The sequence below is a fragment of the Astyanax mexicanus genome, chromosome 5, assembly GCF_023375975.1.
Source record: "Astyanax mexicanus isolate ESR-SI-001 chromosome 5, AstMex3_surface, whole genome shotgun sequence".
NCBI classification, from domain to species: Eukaryota; Metazoa; Chordata; class Actinopteri; order Characiformes; family Acestrorhamphidae; genus Astyanax; species Astyanax mexicanus.
This window is the reverse complement of record NC_064412.1, coordinates 7921609-7932816: the sequence shown is the minus strand read 5'-3', so window position 1 is coordinate 7932816 and position 11208 is coordinate 7921609.

Below are 11208 nucleotides of genomic sequence, written 5' to 3'. Positions count from 1 at the left end.
AGCTCATTCAACACTGTCTAAGTAAGTATTATTTATAAGCAAACACTGGAGGCGGTGGAAGTACTACATACTTTAGAGTATGTTAATTTGTGCATCAATCCGGCGAATTAAATGATCTATTATACATCATTTGCTTTTGTTTCAATGCTTCACTAACAGTATTAACCAGTTATTAAAACGATCTGTGATACTCTCCCAACACTGCTGATTATCACATGTCTATACCTATAGCTTAATGCATTATGGCCCATGGTCATTTACATCAACACATGCCAGGAGACAATCTCCTCTTTATCTTGGGCTCACAGCCCAGACGACATGACATGAGGATTATTGCATGTTACTAACAGAATGTTTTTTCAGGGGTCGAACCCCGCGCTTGTCAGGCGCAACGCCCGTTTTACAGGGCGCGCAGCCCGTTACTAACAGCAACGCATGCTTTGGGGGCGGTCCCTGCGCATGATGGGCTCGATGCCCAACCTAGATGCATGTTTTGGCCATGGCCCTCACTAACAGCAACGCATGCTTTGATTGGGCTCGACGCCCTCGTGTATGAATGTAGGGCCCGCGGCCTTTCAGACGCTGATGGTCGTTCTTACCCTCCTCCTTCCCCACCGCCTCCAGGTTGGTCCCATTTGGTTGCCCGGGGGTTGGCTCCGCCCCTGTCTCCAATGTACGACAGGATCTGCAGAGCCCAGATGTATCAAGTCCTGGGCCGATGACGGGGACTACGCCAAAGACTCTACTAGAAGACTGTTTCATTATAACCTCTTCATATATGTATCTTTGTTTTGCTAAATATGTTAAAACATTAAATCGTGCAACTGACAACATTTCTTCCGGAGTCGTAATAGTAGAACTAAGGAACAAATGGTTAGAATTTTTCTTTGGAACACCACCAGCTAAGTATAATTGAGATAGGTAGGCGTATGTTTAGAACAGTTCTGTTTACACTAGTTAAAAGAAAAAAATACACCCTGGACCTGGACTACCCACCTCTGTGTGTAACTATAGGTTTAAATAGGATCTCCGGTAGATTTGGTGTTTTACAGAGACTCTAAGACTAGGTCAGAGGCTGAACTGAACTTAGCAGGGCATTATTACACATGTTGTAAAGTAACATGTGATATTGCAAAGACTGTTATTAATGTAAAAATGTCTTTATTTTCAACTGTTTCTAACAGTTGTCCATCTCGCTGCTTTGCAGTGCTGTTAGCCAATCAGAGGCGATACGTTTGCATGTATGAATATTTATGAGTAAGAGCTAAAATCCTATAGTTTCTCCCTGTCCTGCACTCCACTGGACTAAAACAGTGTTATACTGGATCACCAGAGCACTTTTTTTTCACAAAAAACAGCTCATATGACATTAATTCATACTAGAGATCACAACTAGACCTTTTAAATAAATGAAAAAAAACTATAGAAGAAGACCTTTAAAGACCTGTAAATCTGTATCAGATTTTAATAGCACGTATTGAAGTGGTTCAAATAGGAATTGAAAATGTCAAATCATACTTTTTTTTTAAATAAATAGAGTCTTATGAAGTACATTTTTAGTTTAATATAATTCAGTATACTTCTAAAATAATTATTTCTTAAATTAAATTATTTTTAGCAAAGTGTGTTAAAAACAACTTTCACGGTAGTTCACTTAAAATTAAAAAGTAAATTAAATTACTACATTTTGGTTCATTTTTAAAAAAATATAGATTTAGGTATTACATTAATATAACAGTTAAAATGTATTCCAATGCTCTGTAATTATAATTAGGAAAATATAAATCTAAGTAAATCATAGGATGCAGTGTTAAATAACACATTTAAAAATTAAGTAAATTTGTAACACGCTAAAAATTGTAGTACAGTATATTAAAATATATTTTTATAAGCAAAGAAGTATACTATAAGTGTGCTACTTACAAAGGACAGAAAATAAAAACACATTTATACTCTAATGTAAATAAATTGAACATTAATTCTTAGTAATTTCTTAATATACCCGGTGTATAATAATAGTGATACAGTTGTAATACACATTAAATGCATTATAATTTTATTGTAAGCTATTTTATTTAAAATATGTGGTTACATACATGAAGTAGTCCAAGGTTTCTTCCTCTTAAAGGGAGTTTTTCCTTGCCACTGTGTCACCACAATAATTGGCATCTCTGTGGTGCTACTCATAAGAGGTGTGGACCTGTTTTTTCTCTGTAAAGCTGCTTTGTGCCAACTTTTGTTGTAAAAAGTGCTATAGAAATAAAATTGAATTGAATTGAATTGTTTTAATGTTACTTAAGTATTTGTAAAATAGTTCCATTTTAGTGCAGTTAAGCACACTTAACTTTAAAAGCCTTAAAAGTAAGACGTTTGTACTATTTTTATACCCTAAAGGTATAATAAATGCAAAAAAGTTATACTGATATACTGATTAATAATAATGTGGCTACAAGTACACTTTAGTGCACTATAGCATAATAGTATTTAGTATACGTTAATGTACTTGTAATGTAGGTAAATGTCACTTTTGTGACACTGTTATTCACTTTTGTTATTCACACTGCCACACAAAAGAGATTATGTTTGTGTCACATATAACAAAACAAACAAAAAAAAAAAAAAAAAAAAAAAAAATATATATATATATATATATATATATATATATATATATATATATATATATATATATATATATATATATATATATATATATATATATATATATATATATATATATCAGATTTGGGTCACTTTCAGCTGCTGTGTGAATAAAGCCCAGTTCTGTGTGCTGAATTTTGCTGTAATCAGCTAGTTGTCCTTGGTGGGATGCCGGCACTTTCCTTGACACCCATGATGGCTGTTCATTATTAAGTGCTGCGTGTAACGTAGGCACTGTTGAGCTCAAAGATCCGTGTAGCGTGTGTGATTATATTTGTCCTAATGAAGAAAGTGAGCTCGGGCAATGCCTCACCACTTCCTATGCAGTCAGGGCTGTTAAGTATGCAGCGCATGTGCTCCGAGGCAGCATGGTCGAAAACTCTCAACCTGGTCATTTATTCTCATAATTGGAGCAGTGCGGCCACATTTGTGCAGTCAGCAAGCGCTTAGAGTTTGTTTGTTCTTTCGGACAGGGTTTTATTTGTGAACTGCACCGCTAGGAATTGCTGCAACCGTCTTCTTATTCCGCTGCTTCCAGTCCCGTTTCTCTGTGATGATACTCTAATGGCCCTTTTCTCTCTCCAGCCTGCATCATAATCATGGCACTGTTAAGCCTCGAGAGCCACGGATGTGGAAATAGGATGTAGTACAAGTTATTTATGGCACGCAGATTACCTCTCGCAAATTCCCAAGAAAAAGCAAAACCACTTCTGCTCCCGCTTTTTCCATTAGAGAAAACAGCTGCTATACGCATGAGCTAAATAAATAAATAAATATATATATATATATATATATATGTATATATATATATATATATATATATATATATATATATATATATATATATATATATATACATATATATATATGCAAACGTCATTGCTATACACATGACAAACTGGACCATAGCTCTTCTCTGCTTTCTTATCCTAGCCCTCTCATCCTTTCTACAATTAGAGAACATTAGCACAGATTACCACAAAATGTGCAGAGAGCCTGCAAACTATCTGTTAAATATGTAACCCTTATTAGGTGTCATTAGCAAAAATAAATAAGCATGACGTACTCATAGCCTACAGAAAAAAAGTGGAGAAGTTCATCTTAAAATTGAACTTCTTCCAGGGGCATTTCATATAAAAAAAAGAAAAAAAAAAAAAAAGATTTCATTCATGTTTCTTGAAAATCAAAAGAAAAAAAAAATAGTGAAAAGTCATAATCTAACCACTGGCACCTAATGATAAGACGTGAATTGAATTTATATGTTATTTATTTAAAGATGTACTGTACAGTATGTATGTAATTGCAAAAGTAGAAAAAAATACATATAAGTTCTCTAGATGTTTTTAAAAATAAAACAATATCATTCGATACTGTTCCAATCCATTTTTTTTTATAAATCAGGGGCTCTTAAATGTTTTGCTGTGTTGCATCTTTTAAAAGTTCTAAATATTATGTTACTCACAGAAATCTGACATTTATGACAATTACTTTTGTATTTCCACATCCAGACTACCTTCTACCTGTCCTCTAAAAACGCTTTCTAATAATAAAATCTGAATCAAGTTAAGTCACACAGTCGAATAGAATGGACTGTCTGATTCAGTAAAATTTGGATAAAGTCCAGATCTCTATGAATTTTGCAAAGAACATGATAAACCATAATAAAACATAAGCAAGAAGCAGCGGTTACAAGCCTCTCTTCCATGTTAAGGAATATCCTTATATATTTACGCCCCCCCCCCCCCCCCTTATTTTTCTTTAGTTACTTGCCTTACTTTGTAATAGGGGCAGATACACGTGTTTGTACTGTATATATGTATGCCATTTAGTGCCACATGTTAATAAGTGCTTTTATATTTTTTTCTATCAAAGCATGCATGGAAGTTTCTTTGTTCTGGGATAAATTTAGAAATTTGTGCTCAGTATAAATGTGCAAAATCCTTTTTCTAAGATTCTTTAAGAAATGCACTGTTGAGAATAAGAACGAATGACCAGTTAAATATTTTACAGTACAGTGTAGCTCACCTTCCCGATTATTCAGCCCCAATTCCTTAGAAAACGTCATAAGCCATAAGCTTTAAGCTTAGAATAAGAAATACCACCTTTTAACCCAACCTGCTGACCAAACAAATGTAGCTAGTCAAAAAACGTTAAAGTTAAACTCATTCATCTTTGTCATCAATCTTTTACTAGATTATGGACATTTACAGCATTAGACACTGGGAAAATGTAACTTTTAACCCAGTATTTTTTTTCATTTTATTCACTTGAAGGAGCGTTTTTTTATTATCATTGAGGTTATGGTCATCACATAGGCTACAAGGTAAGAATTTCATAAGTTTCATAAGTTAAAAAGCAAAGTTACATAATATTGACTTTGCTGTCTAATGCTGTTTACTAATGCTGTGCGTGTTTTAAAGTTAAGCATTTTTCCCGGTGCCTAACATTAATGCTGTTTTGCAGAAATGCTCTAAATTTCCAGGCTTTAGTTAGAGATCAATGAGGAAAAGAGAGGTGCCTCAAAAGCTCAAGGGTTATTAGTTACAAAAAAATAAAAAATAATAATAAGATGCTTGCACTGTTCTGTAAATTTCATGTTTCTCTACTAACCACTAATTGTGGATGAAGTTAGTTTAGTCGTAGACCTTTTTAAGCTTAACCTCTCTTTGGAACAAAAAAAAAAACAACAAAAGAAAAACAATATATATTGAGAAAATGAAGCCTTAGCATGTGTTACTTCCCTTACTGTTCATTTATAAACACCATTCTAGCTGTTTTAACATACTAAATATGGAAGGATTGATTGAAAGCACGAATAAGTTGAATTTACTTAAATCATTTTAGCAAACCGGTTGCCTTAAAAAGTTAAGTAATGGGTAATGAAAATGTAAGTTAGCATAACTTAAAATGTCAAGTTATTACAACTAAAGGGGAAGTTAATTTAACTTTTTTTTTTGTGTGTGATACTGTAGGACCGGATGAGTTGAGTTTATTTAACTGTTTTAAGGCAAATGGTTTGCTTAAAATTTCAACTAATGGGGAATGAAAACTTGAGTTAGCATAAATAGCATAAATTAAAACATCAAGTTATTACAAGTAAAAGGGAAGTTTGATTTATTTTTGCTTATTATTCACTTTTTTATTTTTACTATACCAACTCTTTTGCCTAAAAATTATACTTAGTGTCTTGTGTTTCAAACAAATATAAATAAATATGTTGATTTTTTTTTCTTACTTTTCTTTTCAATTGAATTTTGCTCAAATATTTATTTTATAAATATTCACACTGTAAGCCTGGAAAAGGTGAATTTAGAGGCCAGACAGTTCATCATGATATATGATCTTTAAGTGTACCAAAGGGAGGGAATGACTACACACTGATGGTGAGTATCAGAAAGGACACACCCAAAATGGACATAGTTTGTCCCAACAGACTAAACTATTAGAAGTTATTATACGTTTACTTAACTCAAAAGTCTCTGTTTGAGTGTATTCCTGCCCACAAATGTTTACCTAATTTAAAAAAGAATAATGTTTGGAGATATTTACTTTGACATAAAACAGACTTAACTTGTTTGAGTTTAAACTAATTTAAACTCAAACAAGTTTTTTGTTTTTTTGGTTTTAAGTTTTTTGGTTTACAGTGTATAACCAAAACGAATTAACTTTTCAAAAACTCGCCTCTATCACATTCTGTGGTAAATATATATGTTCTGAAGCCTATACGTTTTATTCTGAGCAAATGTTTCACCTAAACATCACTGGATCCTGTGAAGCATGATATTGTTTAAGAGTAGTAATAAGAAAAATGTAAAAATAAAAAATACTTTAAAGCTACAGCTCACTGAACTGACATCACAGCTGAGCAGATCACAGTTTGTATTATTATTATTCTTTATTGAAGATTATTAAAATCTTTCTGGTGATGTTGAGCAGTGTAGCCTCTATGTAAAAGAAAGTGAACTTACCTTAAGCTGCTTAGTGATTCTCAGTCCTGGTTCTGGAGCGACGCTTCCCTGTGGGTTTATTTTTTTTAATTACGGTCATTGGTTTATACTAATTACAGCACACCTGATCCAATTAATCAACTAAAACTTCCCTCGATGAGGAGGACTGAGTGTGTTACAGCAGAAAAACACTAAAATTAGCAGGACAGTGTTACTCCAGTACCACAAAGCTAACCTAGCTAGCTAAAGAACCAATAAGTGTCTTACAATAAAAAATCTTAATGTGTGTTTTTTTACCATTAAGATCTATTATAATGAAAAATCTTAACGTAGCTTAATGTACTAAAGCAAAGAATTTTCATTATAGTTTAATTTTATTTTGTTTTCTCTTTTACTCCTCCAATTCAGTTAGTTTTAATTCGTATTTAGAGTGAGTTTTTACACATCATATCCGAGAGCTCAGTCTGAGAAACATATAAACAAACTCAAAAACTCAGTAAACTCTACAGGTTTCACTAATTTTCACCAAATTATTAACTATGAGTGAGTAAGAGAGAGAGAGAAAGAAAGAGAGAAAAAAAGAGGGAGAGAGAAAAAGAGATTTATCAGTTCATCCTTCCGCGTGGGGTGTTCAGGTGTATGAGCAACTCACAGATATTAAAGCTGTGTGGTGTTTATTCCACTGTATCTCCTGTTTCACTACAGAACACCTGCTTTTATCTCCCTCGGGCTCATTTTCTAATCCCATTCTGCAGCTTCCTGTATTTTGCGGCTAGCGCGAGCCAGGCAATTCCGGTGTTGTGCCGAATCCGACTCCCTGCAGAATCCGGCTCCGCTTTGGGTGCGGACATACCGCGTGCAGTAAAACTGCTTGAGAGGAAACAGCGCTTATTAATAAATTAACAAGTTCGGTTCGGGCTTCGGGTTGGGTCGGTTTTGGGCAGAGAATCTAAGCTCTAAACACCAGATACACCAAACACCAAACGCCCATTTATTTTGGCCATAGACAAATACAGCTTAGACATGGAGCCCCAAATATGGGCATATGAGGACTACAAAATTACCCATAACTGCAGTGGTCTATTTTGTCTCTCATTTGGTAGGAATTAGACCAGTGGAAATCCCTAAGGACATACAATACTTAATTCTGTAAATGTGGTTTACTTTAAAGATCCATCCAAGGCATCCAATTAAACCTTTTGGCTAAGATGAATGCAAATCTAAAGCCCTTTTTCATAGCCTTGTAACAACAGATATGATACTTATACAATCCTGCAATAAGATGCAATTGTAAGGTCAGATGTTTGACCTTCAGCAGCCTCCTTACTGAACTCTCCAATGATCCATTAGATAGAGAACTTCAGCTTAATGAACGCATTTTTCCAATACTCATGTCTTTACACTAGACTCCAGACGGCTATAGTATAGATTCAACTATACTTATATTTGGCTACAGTTCCCTAAAAGGACTAGACCTACATTCAATGCTGACATGCTGGAAAAAAACACAGCCCTTCCAGACATCTCAGGTCAGTAGAGTCTGGCCGGTTAACGGTGCCTGGAGCCAGAACAAAACATGGCAAGGCAGCCTTCAGCCTCTATGCTGCAATCAGCTGGAATAAACTCCCAGAAGCTGTCAGATGTGCACAGACTGGAGCCATTTTCAAAAGCAGACTGAATTCATATCTGTTCACCCGTGCCTTGCAGACCCCTTAAGTTCTGCACTTTCTCCACATCTTTCTTGCACTTTAGTACGCACCATTCTTTTAAAATTCTCTTTATCTTTATTATGTAATCTTCAATACCTGTATTGTATTTTTCACTTTCTGCTCTATTGAATTATCTTTTTTTACTTCTTTAAAGCTCTTGTTTAACTGGCTGAAGCTGTCATTGTTCAAGTAATTCTGTGTTTAATTTATATAATTGTGTATACCGCATTTTTCGCACTACAAGGCACACTTAAAATCCTTTAACTTTCCCAAAAATTGTCAGTGCGCCTTATAATCCAGAGCGCCTTATGTATGAATTTTACCAGACAGGTATTAAGGAGCAGTAAAGTCATACTTGAGTATACAGGGCTATATATAAGTGCTAGCTTTTTCGCCTTTCAGAGGCGTGTATATCAGCCTATAGCCTGCTGAGAACCCACTGCTGGAGCAGCACTAGCATTAGCCGCTTACCATACTAAGTGCTAGCTCTTTTGCCATTTAGAGGTGAGTATCATTGGACTGTAGCCTGCTGTTAACTCCAGCTAGCACTGCTGGAGCAGCATTAGCATTAGCTGCTAACTGCGCTAATCACTAGCTCTTTCGCTGTTTAGAGGTGAGCACATCGAACTGTAGTCTGCTCGTTTTCCATGATAAAACAAGCTACATGGGAAGAACCACTAACTAATATCGCCCTGGCTTACCGGAACACTCAGGGTTCCCCTGTATATCGCTAGTGGTTAGCTGCTAATGCAAATCTGCAAATCTAAGCGTACTGTAAATAAATGGAAGTGCTTGACTCACCCAAATGAACAGTTTTCAGGAGAGAAATCTGTGTAGATTAACATCCAGTGCTCGTTTGACTTTTTAAGAATTTTTTAAGTTCTGTTTAATTAACTTAGCTTTACTAAACTTAGTTGGCGACACCCCTGATCCTTACTAGTGTCACATAACGCACCTTATAATCCAGTGAGCCTTGTGTATGAAAATAGACCAGAAAATAGACATTCATTGATAGTGTGTGTTTTAAAATCTGCTGCTTCTTATAGTGTAAAAAAAAATACGGTAATTTAAATTGACATTTTGTATAAATTATTTAGTATAAATGAACCTCTCCCTTGTCCAGCTTTGCCCAAGGCCCTAAAACAAGATAGCTAGATCAGTGAAAATGAAGTAGATATTCTAGGTCTTAGTAAGTGTTTTATGAGAATATGGTGATCTTTGGAGCTCTGCCATTGTCTGGTGTCTATGATCTAGCACCCAGCGAGCACATTTATGTATGAAACTCTCACAGCATGTGACATAATGAGCGATGCTGCATGGCATGGAAATGAAATCCATCGATTTTTGTACGGCGAGCCGCAGCTCTTATGATATTGCTTTCATAATTGGAAAATTAGCGTTGCACGCTTTGATGTCCTTCATGCGGGACTATAGGCCATGCAGATGGCTGGCCTGCTTTGCCGCAGATTACAGTGTGGAGAATGAGGTATCACAGTCAGCGCACACATACAGCTATGCGCTCGTGATGGGAAAGCAGTTGTGAGTCTGGTGAGAAAGAGCTTTTTTAAGTGACAGCTTTGGAATTTTAATGGCGGGAGTGTTTTCCTCTTAAATGCACTGCGCGACAGATGTACACAGGAGCCCAAAATGTGCCCTGATATGCTCTCACAATGCATCTGACATTTGATTTCCTAAGGCTGTGGTTAATCATGCAAACTGTGAGGATATAAAAAAGGGCCTTCAACAAACTCAAAACAGAAGAGAAACTGAAAATTCAGTGATTAATTTATGCCCCAGTCTTTATAAATAATGTTCTTTCTCACTAGAATGTCCTACAGATTCATAATGTTAATACATTTAAAGAAAATCAAATTTGCAATGCAAAAAAAAAATGGGCCTTCTCACACTTAAACTTTGGGTCCTCATAAAATTAATACATTTAATAAATAAAACAGTTCATTAAATAAATTAATATTCAGTACAGATTAAAATAAATCTCTACTATTAGTGGGAGGAATCAACTGTCTTGAGTACTATCAATGTTAATGGTAAAATAATATATTTAATGAGTTCACAGCTAATTCTGCCTTTTAGAGTAAGTTAAAATCAACTCATTTTAAGGGCAGCTCATATTCTAGGGCAGCTCTTGTGGGAGTTATCCCAGTCATTTTTTTAGATTTACTTCTAAGTCACGTTAATTTTATAATGCTTAAAAATGTTTAAAAGTATTGAGTAAATATTCCAATTACATGCAAAACTTAATCTTAACTCATTGCAGTTCTCAGCCAGCACACTATGCACTAAAGAAAATGGTAGCTTGTTCTTATGGCCTATGACAAATGGAAGGCAGCTCTGGCAAGATTACACACTGATGGTGAGCCAAAAGAATGGCTGATGTTACTGATGTTAAGCATGATGTTACCTTTTTAATTTAGTGTGTCTCTGCAACAAAATATTGGCTCAAAATATAGAGTGATATCTATCTTAACAAACTGCAACCAAGCGGTAACAGTGAATCAACATCAGGAGAGTTAAAGCACACTTCTCAACACCTTGCACTAGTGTATCACAAAACAGTACCTCTGAACTCAAGTTGTGTTCTAACATTAAAAAAAAAAACATTTAAAATTCGAAAACTTTCAATAGTTTCAATAATAACTTTTTTTTTGGCTAAGTGTGCTATAATGTTTTTTTTATGTAAACATAATAAATATGTGACTGCGGTGAAAATACTCAGTTTGACCTGCCTATTTACCACTCTGTTATATAATACAGGTGTATCTTAATATATATATATATATATATATATATATATATATATATATATATATATATATATATATATATATATATATATAATTGAAAAGTTAGTTTATTTCAGTAATTCAGTTTAG